The following is a 14,120-nucleotide window of genomic DNA, read 5'->3' on the forward strand; positions in this document are numbered from 1 at the left end:
TGGTATCATGCCACGACTTTACTGCGAGAATCACATTCCAACCTCTGTGCTAATTGGAAGAGTGCGGCTCTGGCTTTAGAGTGGCACATGATATGCTAAAAGCAGAAGTGTCCACGAGCAGACCAGATACTTTGCACCCAGTCATGCACGCTATTATTCTGTTATCAATTTTCTTTTACACAATAGTATGAACTTTAATTCACCATTAATAAAAATGATAATAAAAGTAAATAAATAAATAAATAAAATAAAATAAGAGAAAATACATAATATTAGTCACACTTTAGGTTGGGAATAACGAACTAACAATACTACTACTTTCGCCTCATATAAATGTAATTTGTTTGTTTTTAAATCATTGTAAGGTGCTTTAAATAGGGTATCCAAGAGTCTTAAAGTTTAAGATGTCTTAAATCTCAAAAGTAAAATTTTAGGCCTTAAAAAGTCTTAAATCTACTGAAATGTTGTGTTGTAGGTCTTAAATCTTTTGTAAGGTCCTTATTTTCCTTTGTTCATGTCTACTGTAGCTACCCAATCTGGCCATTAACATACACCATACAATCACCAACACTTCCAATCTTAATTAAAATGTACTTATTTCCTTACAAACATTTGCTTAAAAGGTCTTTACAAAGATATTTGTAAAATTTATTTACTGCTCACACTCTAAAAAACAAAATCACCATTTGTTTTGCACACTGTACTTTTTCTGTCATAAATACCAAGAATTATGAATACGAATTGATTACATAAAAATATATGTTATGTCAACAATATTCGCTAAAATGTAATGTCTACATGTTTAACTGAGTTTTGTGGACAAACATTTTTGTGTTGAACAGAAATGTTGATATTTAAATAATTTGAAAGAGTGGTGACCCAGTGGCGCCGTTGGTAGCACAGTCGCCTCACAGCAAGAAGGTTGCTGGTTCGAGACCCGGCTGGGTCAGTTGGCATCCCTGTGTTCACGTGGGTTTTCTCAGGGTGCTCTGGTTTCCGCCTTCAAAGACATGAGGTACAGGTGTCTGAGTGTGAATGGGTGTTTGCCAGTGCTGGGTTGCAGCTGGAAGGGCATATGCTGTAAAACATATGCTGAATTAGTTGGAAGTTCATTTAGCTGTGGTGACCCCTGATGAATAAAGGGACTAAGCCAAAAGAAAATGAATGGATGAAGTAGTAAGTTTGTGTTCATTTTTAAGTACAATGATTAAAAACAGGATCATATGCTAACTAGAACTAATTACTTCAAAATTTAAAAAAAAAAAAATCATCCACTAAACAGAAAAAAATATTGACTCAATAGCAGTAACTGTTGCTTCAGTTGATGTGACCAGAATATCTTCATTAGTAAAATACAATAATCAACATTGCATAAATAAACAAAATTATGCTAGCTGAACAAAAACTGAAAAACAGTTGTTGAGACAACTCAAAGTTCTTACTGCATCAAGTTGCCTTATTTTTTTATGTTTTCTCAACAATTTATTTTTTACAGTGCAGAATACAGTCTTGACCTATATTTCGTCTCAGTAATGTAAAAACAGTAGTTGTACGAGTATTATTTATGTTATTTATTAAATTACCCCATAAATTATATCTTTAATGCCTAACCCAACCCTAAACGCAACCGTCACAGACTAAAAATATAAATGATTGTTATGCACAAAAATGATGTTATATTGATATGCATTTCTGCAGCTGTATCCTATCTAGTCTTTACCCAATTTGTCTCAGTAAAACTTATTTTTTTTTAAAAAGTGCGCTTCTTTTGTCCCACTTCTCAAGAATCAGTGCACTCCCTGTAATTAAAGCACTTTAGCTATCGCTCGGGCAGGTTTCATTTGTTTGTACTTTTAAAGGGCTCGTCTGGCGCCCAGGGGGGGTTTTGGGGGCTGATATGTGGGAAATGATGTCCGGTCACGACTCGCATATCACGATGCGAGGGGGAGTCTGATCTTAGCTCTGTGCAACCCCGAATATCCTTCACATGACAGTCAGTCACATTACAAAGCCACGTATTAGCGGCGTCCAAATGAATCTGTCTGGGGGATTAGTCTAATTTAATTGAGCTCTGATTAATATAGTCATCGTCGTGTTTGGGCGTCGAGTATAAGCAACGCGGTTTGCTGGGTGAAACAGCTGTGAAGGCGCTGCTCCACGCCGCAGACAGATGGATGATCCCGCTGCGTTCCCATGATCCTCCCGCCTCATCAGCTGCTGTCACCGCGCAGACTCGAGCATTCTCACGGCGCACTCCTCCTGCAGCTTCACCGCTAACAGCAGAGCTCCAGGCTGGATACAACAACTATGGCAATTACAGCAACACTTTTTACTGCCATAATGATTTAAATAATGATATTTAGAAAGATTTTAGACCACAAAACTGTGCACTGGGAATAGCCCAAAATACACGTCGGTTATGAGCCAAAAGTAGGCTATTTTATACCAGTAATCTTTCACTCATTAATTTTCTTTCGGCTTATACCTTTATACATCAGGGGTTTGCCACAGCGGAATGAACCACCAACTTATCCAGCAAATGTTTAAAAACAGCAGATAATATTAGAATATTAAAAAAAATATCATCTTTCATGAAGACATTTTGTAAATTTCCTCCCATAAATAGCGTATATCAAAACTCTGTTAATAATATGGATTATTTAGACACATTTAAATGAGATTGTCTCTATATTTTCTGATTCCCAAACACAAATTTGGCCAAATTTTGTACCGTACGCTAAGCAGAGCTCCAGTTAGGTAAGAGCTAAATAAGGTTGTACCATAATATCTCTTTACAGCCACTCACAATAACTTATAATGCAATGTTGCTTTAGCACTTTCTGACATGTAACAATCCTTTTGATTAGTCTTTTAATCAAAGGGGTATGGACTGGGTCAGTAAGGACATCATCAATAAGGGTTCTAAAGAAAATAAGCAAGTTTAATAAAAATAAATAAATAAATAAAGGAAGTAGAAAGTAACTTAAAAAAGAAAGTAATTTTTTTTTTGTAAAAAAGGGCAATTTATATGGCTAGTTCAATGAAATGGCTAGTTCAGCTAAATTGGCTGCAATTGTTTAGTGAAAATGGGCTGCATACACACATACTTTTTATATTTTCTGCCATTTAAATCATGATATTTAGATGGATTTTAGACCCCACACCATTTATGTTGCACTGGGAACAGTTAAATATATGTCAAAAGTAGGCTGTCTATTTTTATTTCATACCAATAATTATTAGAATATTAAGAAAATACCATCTTCCATGAAGACATTTTGTAAATTTCCTTCCATAATAGCCTATCAAAACTTACTTACGGTGATTAATTAATAATATTAATTATTGGGAAAATTAATATGTGATTTTAACCTTCAGACTCCAGATTTACAAATTATTGACCAATAATCTGATTTGATTATTGACAACAACAATGAAATAGCAATGTCTATTTATTCAGTTTTAAGTTCAGTTTTGATTTTTTAATCTCAATTTTCCAAATTTTCCTTGGAGTTCATGCATTTGTAAATAATGTGATTAATTCATATTTTTTTGACTGACTGGTTGATTGGTTTGTTTGCTCTCTAATGATATTAACCTGTGGGAAAGACAGACATACAGAAAGAAAGGCTTTAAAGGCCTAACAAGGTTAACTAGGTTAGGGTATTTAGGCAAGTTATTGTATAACGATGGTTTGTTCTGTAGACTATCAGAAAAAAAAATTAGCTTAAAGGGGCTAATATTTTTTACCTTAAAATGGGTTTTAAAAAATTAAAAACTGCTTTTATTCTAGCCAAAATAAAACAAATAAGACTTTCTCCGGAAGAAAAAATATTATCAGACATACTGTGATAATTTCCTTGCTCTGTTAAACATCACTTGGGAAATATTTAAAAAAGAATAAAAAGTGAAAGGGGGCTAATAATTCTGACTTCAACTGTATGTATATAATAATATGCAAATAATATGTGGTATTTACAAAAATTGTAATGAAAATGATCACTAAGTTAGTTACAATAAAACATAACGTTCTTCTTATTATGAATTACAAAATGATCAAGATACAAAATGACAGAAAGAAAGACTGAAACAAAATTTAATTTTATTATTTAATATCTTCATTTAATTTAAATTTTTCATTTTTCATTTAATTTTTTCATTTTTCATATTTTTTTCATTTAACTTTTAACTAATTTTAATGCTAATATAATAATAATTTTTGCCTAATGTAAAACATTTTATTGAAAAACTAATAAGGATCATTTATTTATTTGTCCATTTATATATGCGTGGTATGCATTCATTAATATTTGCAGAAAATGAAATAAAAAAGATCAATCAGTTACAATAAAACATAACATTCTTCTTATTAAGGACTGCAAAATAATCAAGAGAGCAAAGAAAGAAAGAAAGTCTGAATACTACTACTAGCTTAGTACTGCTAATATTAATAGTATATATTTTTAGCTTACTGTGAAAATATTTTGTTGACTTTAATCATTCATTCATTTTCTTTTCGGCTTAGACCCTTTATTAATCTGGGTTCACAACAGCAGAATGAACCGCCAACTTATCCAGCATATATTTTACGCAGCAGATGCCCTTCCAGCTGCAACTCATCACTGGGTAACATTCATACACACTCATTCACACTCATACACTGCAAGCAATTTAGCCTACCCAATTCACCTGTACCGCATATCTTTGGACTTGTGGGGGAGCACCCGGTGGAAACCCATGCAAACACGGGAAGAACATACAAACTCCACACAGAAATGCCAACTGACCCAGCCGAGGCTCGAACCAGTGACCTTCTTGCTGTGAGGCGAACGTGCAACTCATTATTTATTTATTTATGCATGGTATTTCATTAATGTGGTGTCTGCAGAGAATATTATGAGCATTAACAGTAGATTAAAGTCACAAAATAAAGCTCTTTTAATAATTGATTGCAATACGATCAAGATATTTTTCAAGATATTCCAGGACTTCAGATTCAAAATTCAGATTTTTTTTCTTTTTTTTTTTTTGCAAAGCATGACGCAGCTGCATTAACATGAGATCAAGCACCTTATAGGGGCATGTTCATAAATGTCGCCTTCATTCATCCAACAAGGTTAGTAGGGAAACAAGCTCTCAGTGTGTTTCTATTTTGAGGATGATGACACACTCCTGATCCAAGCCCTGTCTCTATTACGGTGAAGTCAGAATACAGGTATTCCAGACTGATCCCGCAGCAGTCATTAGAGGCGTCTCAACAGTCGCGTCTGGAATGCAGTGACAGAACAGCACAGGAATGCAGGATCCAGCAAGTGATCTCACCCCGCCGGCACATTCTGATCAGGGTTCAGTGCCTGGCAGCCGACCTCAGCATTTTGTGTGTGGACAGATCAATCTGTACTCTCTTAAAGCCCACACTGCCCTCTGCATAATGCAAATGGAACACGGGTCATTGTGACTGCTGTTAATAGTTTCCCCGGACACATGCAACATATTAAATCAAATGTCGCAGTGATCTGGCGTGCTAGTAAAGTTTTCCACTTCGGGCCTTTTCAAGTTGGAACACACTGTACTGGCTTCAAGTATTAAGGGCCATCGAGAAAAACAAGTAAAACAAAAAGGTTTGCATGAAGTGCATTGCATATTGCAGGGATTTGATTGTGTATTTTGATATTTGCACAAAATTGCAAAAATAGTAATGTACTGAGTTTAATCTGGGTATAACTGCAAAACAGTTGACTGCATCTGCAATGTTGTTATGGCTTTTTATTTCCATTTCTTTATAAACTGCTTTGGCACAATCTATATTGTATAATGCAGTATAGAGATAGAGATGAATTTAATAGAATACAGAAATCCATTGTTTGCTTTTTTTTTGCTTTTAGGCATGGCATGTGACTTTTTTTACGTGCAGGCAGAAGCATGTCAGTGTTCCGGAACACTCTTTGTGCAAAACAATGCAAGAAATGTATACTTGAAAATGCAAATCTATACCGAAATGACAGCACATCATGCAATTTTGCATTCCTCTTCTCTCTCTCATCAGTTATTGAGTGCATTTGCTCTATACACTCAACGGCCACTTTATTAGGTACACCTTACTAGTTCCGGGTTGAACCCCCTTTTGCATCCAGAACAGACTTAATCCCCTGTGGCGTAGATTTAACAAGGAACTGAAAATATTCCTCAGAGATTTTGGTTCATGTTGACATGATAGCATCACGCAGTTGCTGCAGTTTTGTCGGCTGCACATCCATGATGCGAATCTCCCATCCCACCACATCCCAAAGGTGCTCTATCGGATTGAGATCTGGTGAGTGTGGAGGCCATTTGAGTACAGTAAACACATTGTCATGTTCAAGAAACCAATCTGAGATGATTCACGCTTTATGACATGGCGTGTTATCCTGTTGGAATTAGCCATCAGAAGATGAGTACACTGTGGTTATAAAGGGATGGACATGGTCAGCCACCATACTCAAGTAGGCTGTGGCATTGACGCAATGCTCATTTGGTACTAATAAGCCCAACGTGTGCCAAGAAAGTATCCCCAACTCTTTTTTTTTTTTTTTAAATTAGAATATGCAAAAATGTTCATAAATTGGGATCATACAAATACAAAAAAAAAAAACATAACAAAACAACAATAAAAAACAAAACAAAAACAATATAGTCAGGTACTGTTAGGTGTGTGTCTGTGTCTGTGTGTGTGTGTGTTTATCCATGTAAAGGTAACTTGGTGGAAAGATCAGATTACATACATTAGGAACAATATCAGCCAATAAATGAAGCAAGTATCGCAGATACAAGTAAAACAGATAAAAAAAGAAACCAGTCAGAGTTAGGGAGTAACAACAATGCTTAGTAATGTATGATAGTAATAATGACAGTAAAAAGGAAGAAAGGACAACAGTAATAATGAATGACCATGATGATAAATCACAAGTACTACACCAACTACTACTACAGAAAGTTACTTATATTACAACTACTATTGCTGCTACTACAGTCACAACCACAACTATTACTACTATAATGTCTACTAATACTGACACTACTACAACAATGACTACCACTACTGATACTACTACAGCGTCTGCTAAAACTAATACAACAACGTCTACTACTACTACTACTACTACTACTACCGCAATCACTGCTACAACAACATCTACATCAATGACTACCACTACTGATACTACTACAGCGTCTGCTAAAACTAATACAACAACTTCTACTACTACTACTACTACTACCGCAATCACTGCTACAACAACATCTACATCAATGACATCTACTACTGGTACTACTACACCAACAACGATTACTACTGCTACAACGACACTTTTACTACTTCTGCTACCACTATACCAACGACATCAACTACTACAGGAACTAATACTTCAATAAATCACAATTACAATTGATACTACTACAATGACTACTACTACAACACCAACAACGACAGTATCCCGAACTTAATTACACCACCAGCACCAGCCTGAACGTTTGTCATGAAGCTTTGAATTCAGCACGCCCCATGCAGCCAGTGGCACGGCAGGTATCAGGCGAAGCAGCATGTGAGGGAGGACCTTCCGCTCGACCACCCTTGTGTGTGCATAGATTACACAGCCTGTTGTGCAATGTCCTTCAAGTGGAAAAAAGGGTGACTATTGAACATATTACTTGAAAACATTTATTTATTTATTTATTATTATTATTTATTTTTTCTCCTGAAGAAAAAATATTATCAGACAAACTGTGAAAATTTCCTTGCTCTGTTAAACATCATTTGGAAAAATTTCAAAAATGAAAAAACTATTCAAAGGGGGGCTAATAATTCTCACTTCAACTGTATACTATATAAACAGATCAACTCTTATTGTATATCTGATTGCTGCACATACACACACACACACACACACACACACACACACACACACACAACAAAAATAAATAAATAACAAGGGGGAGGTCAACCTAATTGTTTTACGTTCAATTCACTTAATTCCGCTGTGTTGTCCCAACAAAAATTCCTGCATACATATAAAAATGTTGCATTCCACACAATTCCTTCATGCTGTCCCATCACAAATCTATTAAGCGCAGTAGGTAGTGCTGTCGCCCCACAGCAAGAAGATCGCTGGGTCGCTCGTTCGAATTCCGGCTTAGTCGGCGTTTCTGTGTGGAGTTTGCATGTTCTCCCTGCCTTCGCATGGGTTTCCTCCGGGTGCTCCGGTTTCCCCCACAGTCCAAAGACATGCAGTACAGGGGAATTGGGTATAGGCTAAATTGTCCGTAGTGCATGAGTGTGTGTATGAACATGTGTGGATGTTTCCCAGAGATGGGTTGCGGCTGAAAGGGCATCCGCTGCGTAAAAACTTGCTGGATAAGTTGGCGGTTCGTTCCGCTGTGGCGACTCCGGATTAATAAAGGGACTAAGCTGACAAGAGAATGAATGAACATAAAACAATTTAATTGTTCCCCCCAAAAATGAAGAATTGTGTTCTTTCAACTCTTTTAAATAAGTAGCTTGAACAAGCAGCGAAAGCCATTTTTTGAGTGCACTGAACACTGACAAGCCATTCAGCAATCATTCTAAACAGCATAAATACACACAATTAGTAACATTCCTCTATTCCTAAACTGTACAGTGTTAAATCTAGGTCATAAATCTATTTTGCATGTGGCTTCAGTTATTGGCTGAGATGAACATATGAATGTGGAAATATCCAAGTCATTTTGAGTAGCAGAACACTCTGTATGTCTGGCGCCTGTGCAGAAGAACATAGTTCATCGGGATTAATCACAGACTGGCTGGTTTGACTTCATAAGATTTTTTTTTTCTTCCCCTCTGCAAAACCACTAAAAGAACAAGTCGCTCCTGCTCTCTTTCCCTCTGTCCTTTAACTCAGTGTCTGCATGCTTCTCCACCCCTCGCTCCAGTAAATAAACTTCATAGTTATACTGGAACGTTCTGTCTTCTCCTCTCTCTCTGTTCACATTTAAGGCTTCAGCACGCCCCATGCAGCCAGTGGCACGGCAGGTATCAGGCAAAAAAACATGTGTGGGAGGACCTTCCGCCCAATCACCCTTGTGTGTGCATAGATCACAGCCTGTTGTGCAATGTCTTCCATGTGGAAAAAAAGGGTGACTTACTTAAGAACATTTATTAATTTGGCTATGCACATGTAAACATCCGTGTGCATGCACATTGACATTTTTGCAGCCATTCTAGTTCCACCTATAATTTGCACTAATCTAAAATATTGTGAATCCAGTGAATGTCTTTTCTAATATTTAAAATGTTCACCTCAAAAATTAAAATGTATTTAGGAAATGTTTTTTTAGTACAAAAAAAAAAAAAAAAAAAATATATATATATATATATATATATATATATATATATATATATATATATATATAAATAGTAAATTATTTTACCTTTTTGTGCAAATATGGTTTATTATTATTATTATTACTATTATTATTATTATTATTTTACAATTGATTAGACAGCACCAAAACTACAATTAGTCTAACAAAATAAGATATAAGCTTATGGTGCAAAAATGAGTACTCCCTTAAATATATTAATGAAAATTTTTTAATTGAATGTCAATTAACAGGAAGAAGAAAGTAAGTAAGTCATGCAGATAATTTATTTATTTATTTATTTATTTATTTATTTATTTATTTATTTATTTATTTATTTATAATGATTAATAACTAATATTTCTTTCTAATTTTAGGTTGCAATTGTTTTTGGGTAACACTATTTGAATTTCAACATTGTTTTTCTCATCCTAAAAATGCTGGGTCACCACAATCAATGACATTAATAATAACTGTTTAATAAAACTTTAAATAACAATTATAAATAAATGCCAATATCGTTTATAGTCAATATCTTGTTTTATTTTTGCAAATAAAAAAAAAACATGGTGTACACTACCTGACAAAAGTCTTGTCGTTGATCCCAGTTGTAAGAGCAACAAATAATAAATTCGTTGAAAAGTTCCTGAAAGCAAAGAAGGTCAAGGTGCTCCAGGATTGGCCAGCCCAGTCACCAGACATGAACATTATTGAGCATGTCTGGGGTAAGATGAAGGAGAAGGTATGGAAGATGAATCCAAGGAAACTTGATGAACGCTGGGAGTCCTGTAAGAATGCTTTCTTTGCCTTTCCAGATGACTTTAATAATAAGTGATTTGAGTCATTGCAGAGATGTATGGATGCAGTCCTCCAAGCTCATGGGAGTCATACACAATATTAATTATTTTTCCACTGCACCATGACTTTATATTCTGTACTGTACACTATTTCTATTAAGTGACAAGACTTTTGTTTAAGCATAGTCAGACCTCACTGTCCTAATTAAATAATTAAAAATCTAGGCATGATCATATTATATTTTGGTAAAATAAGTGTAATCTAGAGGTCTTTGCCTTTCATATAAGCCACTTCTGATACCAAATGATCTAATAGAAGTTAAGTTATTATTTGTTGCTCCTAAAACTTGGATAGGTGACAAGACTTTTGTCAGGTAGTGTATCCCAGAATAAAAACATATCTGTCCCATACACACACACGTACACACTCATAATTACCAATTCAATAACTGCATGTATTACTATTCCAACTGCACTCAAATGAACTGACTTGAGGGCATTTCACTGTACAAAACCTATGTTGACAATCTAAACACATCCCTGGTTCTTCGAAAAACCTAAACAGGTGGATATAGTAACAACAAAGGCATGCATCAGGGGAAGGGCTACATGTTTGTCCCACCAATGGTATAGGGAGGAGTGGTGAACCTGTCTGCTTTGTCTTTGCAGTTCTGTTCTGTGCAATGGGGCTAAGAAACACACTTCACCTTTAAGAAATGCTAGGAAACTGAGACTTGGCATGACAAAGTGTTCTGGGAGGAGCTTCATTATCTTGTGTACACAACAAGTCCCGACCTTTTCCTAGAGAACATTTCTGCAGGGAAAACTAGCACAAGCACCCAATGCAATGAATGTCACTGTGTCACTTTTTCAAATCGATTTATCTTCATTATCATTTAGTTCTTAGTAAGTCACTGCAAATTCAAATGCAAATCCAAATCTCTCCAGAAATGTATATAGCGGTATGTTTTCATAATGACCCTTGGTTGCCAAGCACAGTTCGTTTCACTGAAAAAAGTGATCAGAGCAAATATTCATGTTATATATTCAATTATAATGGCCTTATGACAATCATGTTTATGACAGATTTATGACAAGTTATGTTGTTAATTTAATTCAATTAAAAAATATAAGACAAACACAAATTTTTGCAGTGTGCAGATCACAGTCTATTAATAGCAAGTGTAGACAGCAGTTATGGGTAGTGTGTGTTTGAACTTAGGCTCATTCTGAAAATGTAGCCCTGTATCCTATTCTGAAGATCACAAATTATGTAACCAGAAGTACGTATGGCTGCATTTTGTTTTTAAAATGAACGCTACGGGTAAGTTGGTGCTTTTGAAAACATTTTTGGTTGGATTTAGGGAGGGAGGAGTGTGGGTTTTTTACAGTCAGTCAGTCGACATCGACATTTTGGTATAATTATGCAGGAACAGCAACGAATGGCACTCGTGAGAGAAATTTGAGAACTCAAATAGCGTACACAGTCGCCCTTTTGTAAAAACAAAACCTGCCAAAAAAAAAAAAAAAACATACCTCCTGGGACGAATTTGGCGCTCTCCAGAAATGTATATAGCAGTATGTTTTCATAATGACCCTTGGTTGCCAAGTACAGTTCTTTTCACTGAAAAAAGTGATCAGAACAAATATTCATGTTATATTATATATTCAATTATAATGGCCTTATGAAAATCATGTTTATGACAGATTTATGACAAGCTATGTTGTTAATTTAATTCAATTAAAAAATATAAGACGAACACAATTTTTTGCATTCTGCAGATCACAGTCTATTAATAGCAAGTGTAGACAGCAGTCATGGGTAGTGTGTGTTTCAACATAGGCTCATTCTGAAAAGCCCTGTATACAATTCTGGAGATCACAAATTATGTAACCAGAAGTACGTATGGCTGCATTTTGTTTTTAAAATAAATGCTAGGGGTCAATTGGTGCTTTTGAAAACAATATTGGTTGGATTTAGGGAGGGAGGAGTGTGGGTTAGTCAGTCAGTCAGTCGACATCGACATTTTGGTAGATTAACGCAGGAACAGCAAGCACGAATGGCCCTCGTGAGAGAAATTTGAGATCTCAAAAAGCATATACAGCGGCCTCTGGTGGATTTGTGAAAACAAAAACTGCAAAAAAACGTACCTAGTAAGATCTATTTGGCGCTCTCCAGAAATGTATACTGTGGAACGTTTTCAGAACGAACCTGGGTTGCCAAATACAGTTTGTTCCACTAAAGCATTTAGAAAAATATTCGTAAATCAATTATAATGGCCTTATGACAATCATGTTTATGACAGATTTATGACAAGTTCGGTTGTTAATTTCATCCAATTAAAACATGTGAGACAAACACTGATCTTTATTGCAGGGTGCAGATCACAGTCTATTAATAGCAACTGTAGACAGCAGTCAAGGGTAGTGTGTGTTTGAGTCCACTGCAGCATTGTGGAAAATATCTGTAACACACTGAACCAAACAACACCAGCAAAAAAAAGTAGGGAAAGGCAAGAAAACAAGAGAGGGAGAGAGAGAGAGAGGGATGTGGGAAAAAAGAGAGAAGGAGGGGTTTTGGGACCAGTTATTTTGCTTTTTCCAGTTATTTTTCCTCTCCAGATATGGAGCAGCGTATGAGCCTTTGTTTTGGAAGTCTGTGAGTGGAAAGAACCAGAAAACATTGTGTTTCTGCTTCATGAATTTATCACACACGCATGCAAAGAACATCAAAGAAAACTTTCTGTACTTTCGGTTCAACTAATGAACCAATCCAACCACTATCCAGAGAACACCATCTTCAGACATTCCATTATCCTGTCAGTGATTTCATAGTGTGCTCTGCAGCTTATACAGAACACGCTGCAGGCTGTATGATCACTATGTTTGGCGTCAACATGGCTTCTTGATATTTTTACATTTCGAGGTGTGGTGGGTGTTTTTTTTCTGTATAGGTGTGTGCTGAAGACACTTGGAGAACTATGTAATCAATGCATGGATCAAAGCGTGTGTTTAAAGGATGGGGTCGAGATGACAGGGTGTGCAAAGTGTACAACTTAATGTGTCTGCAGGATGTAATGGTGCATTCTGTTTCAAGTTTACTAGGACGTTTTTCATATGCACAGTCTGAAGTTTTAGAAGGCGGTGCATGATCAAGTCAAATGCCAATGCTAATGATTTTGTGCAGGCGTTCCATTTTAAGTCAAACTGCAATCGTGAAGGGTACATTTTGTGCAACAGAGACCAGCTAGTATGGCTTGTGCTAGTAAAACTGAACAACTTGTGACTGATAATATAGGGCTTGTTAAATATACATAACATGGAGCGTTAGAGCTCCATGTTATGAGCGATTCTGCTACCCAGGTCAGCCCAGCTCTAATGCTCCATGTTATGTATATTTTGAAGTCAGGTATGCATCTTTTAATCTTGGATTTATCTTTGATAATTTGATGTCTTGTATATCTTTTATGAATTGACTAAATTAATTGGCATATTACACATTTACCTGGCTAATAATTTGTTATGTTTTGAATTATTCAGTTCAGAGTTATTATCTCTAGTAGATTACATTAAGTCCATAGCACCAAAAGCCTCTGTACAGGTTAGTAACGGACTAAAACACGGTAGATGGAGCAGCGTGGCATGCTCAACCCGGGCTCATTGTGGAAACGTAGCCCTGCGGACGTTTCTGCAGACCACGATTTACGTCCCGGGAGGTACGTATTCGAGCGGTTTTTGTTTTCGCAGATCCGCGAGAGGCCGCTGTGCGCGGTTTTTCGCGTTTCAAGCACCTCTCAGGAGCACGCGATGTTCACGCCCGCGCTGTTCTCGCGCGAAAAGCCGCCGGATCGGCCGACCCGGCCGCCCTCCTCTTCTTCCTCCTTCCCTAAACCCAAGCGGCAGTGTGCAAAAGCCATCCAGAAAAAAAAAAAGCAAAAGCCCTCGTCT

The 14,120-nt window shown here is 36.3% G+C and overlaps 1 protein-coding gene and 2 long non-coding RNA genes across 4 annotated transcripts in view; 1 reads left to right on the forward strand and 2 right to left on the reverse strand.

Annotated features, from left to right (window-relative positions):
• Window positions 1-8,460, reverse strand: part of LOC147841646 (uncharacterized) — a 43,594-nt gene extending 35,134 nt beyond the window's left edge. The window contains exon 1 of the long non-coding RNA XR_015502313.1: window positions 8,324-8,460. This is a non-coding gene — a long non-coding RNA (uncharacterized LOC147841646). The remainder of the gene's footprint in view (window positions 1-8,323) is intronic.
• The window catches only part of ranbp3a (RAN binding protein 3a), a 1,280,039-nt gene that overhangs the window by 593,357 nt on the left and 672,562 nt on the right, over window positions 1-14,120 (forward strand). The window lies entirely within an intron of this gene.
• LOC147841647 (uncharacterized) lies at window positions 5,752-7,635 on the reverse strand. The gene is made up of 2 exons (XR_015502325.1): window positions 7,239-7,635; window positions 5,752-7,126 (listed from the first exon to the last, which is right to left on the reverse strand). It is a non-coding gene; the product is annotated as an uncharacterized LOC147841647 (long non-coding RNA).

This window comes from Danio rerio, chromosome 11 (genome assembly GCF_052040795.2).
Source record: "Danio rerio strain M-AB ecotype USA chromosome 11, GRCz13ab, whole genome shotgun sequence".
Lineage (NCBI taxonomy): Eukaryota > Metazoa > Chordata > Actinopteri > Cypriniformes > Danionidae > Danio > Danio rerio.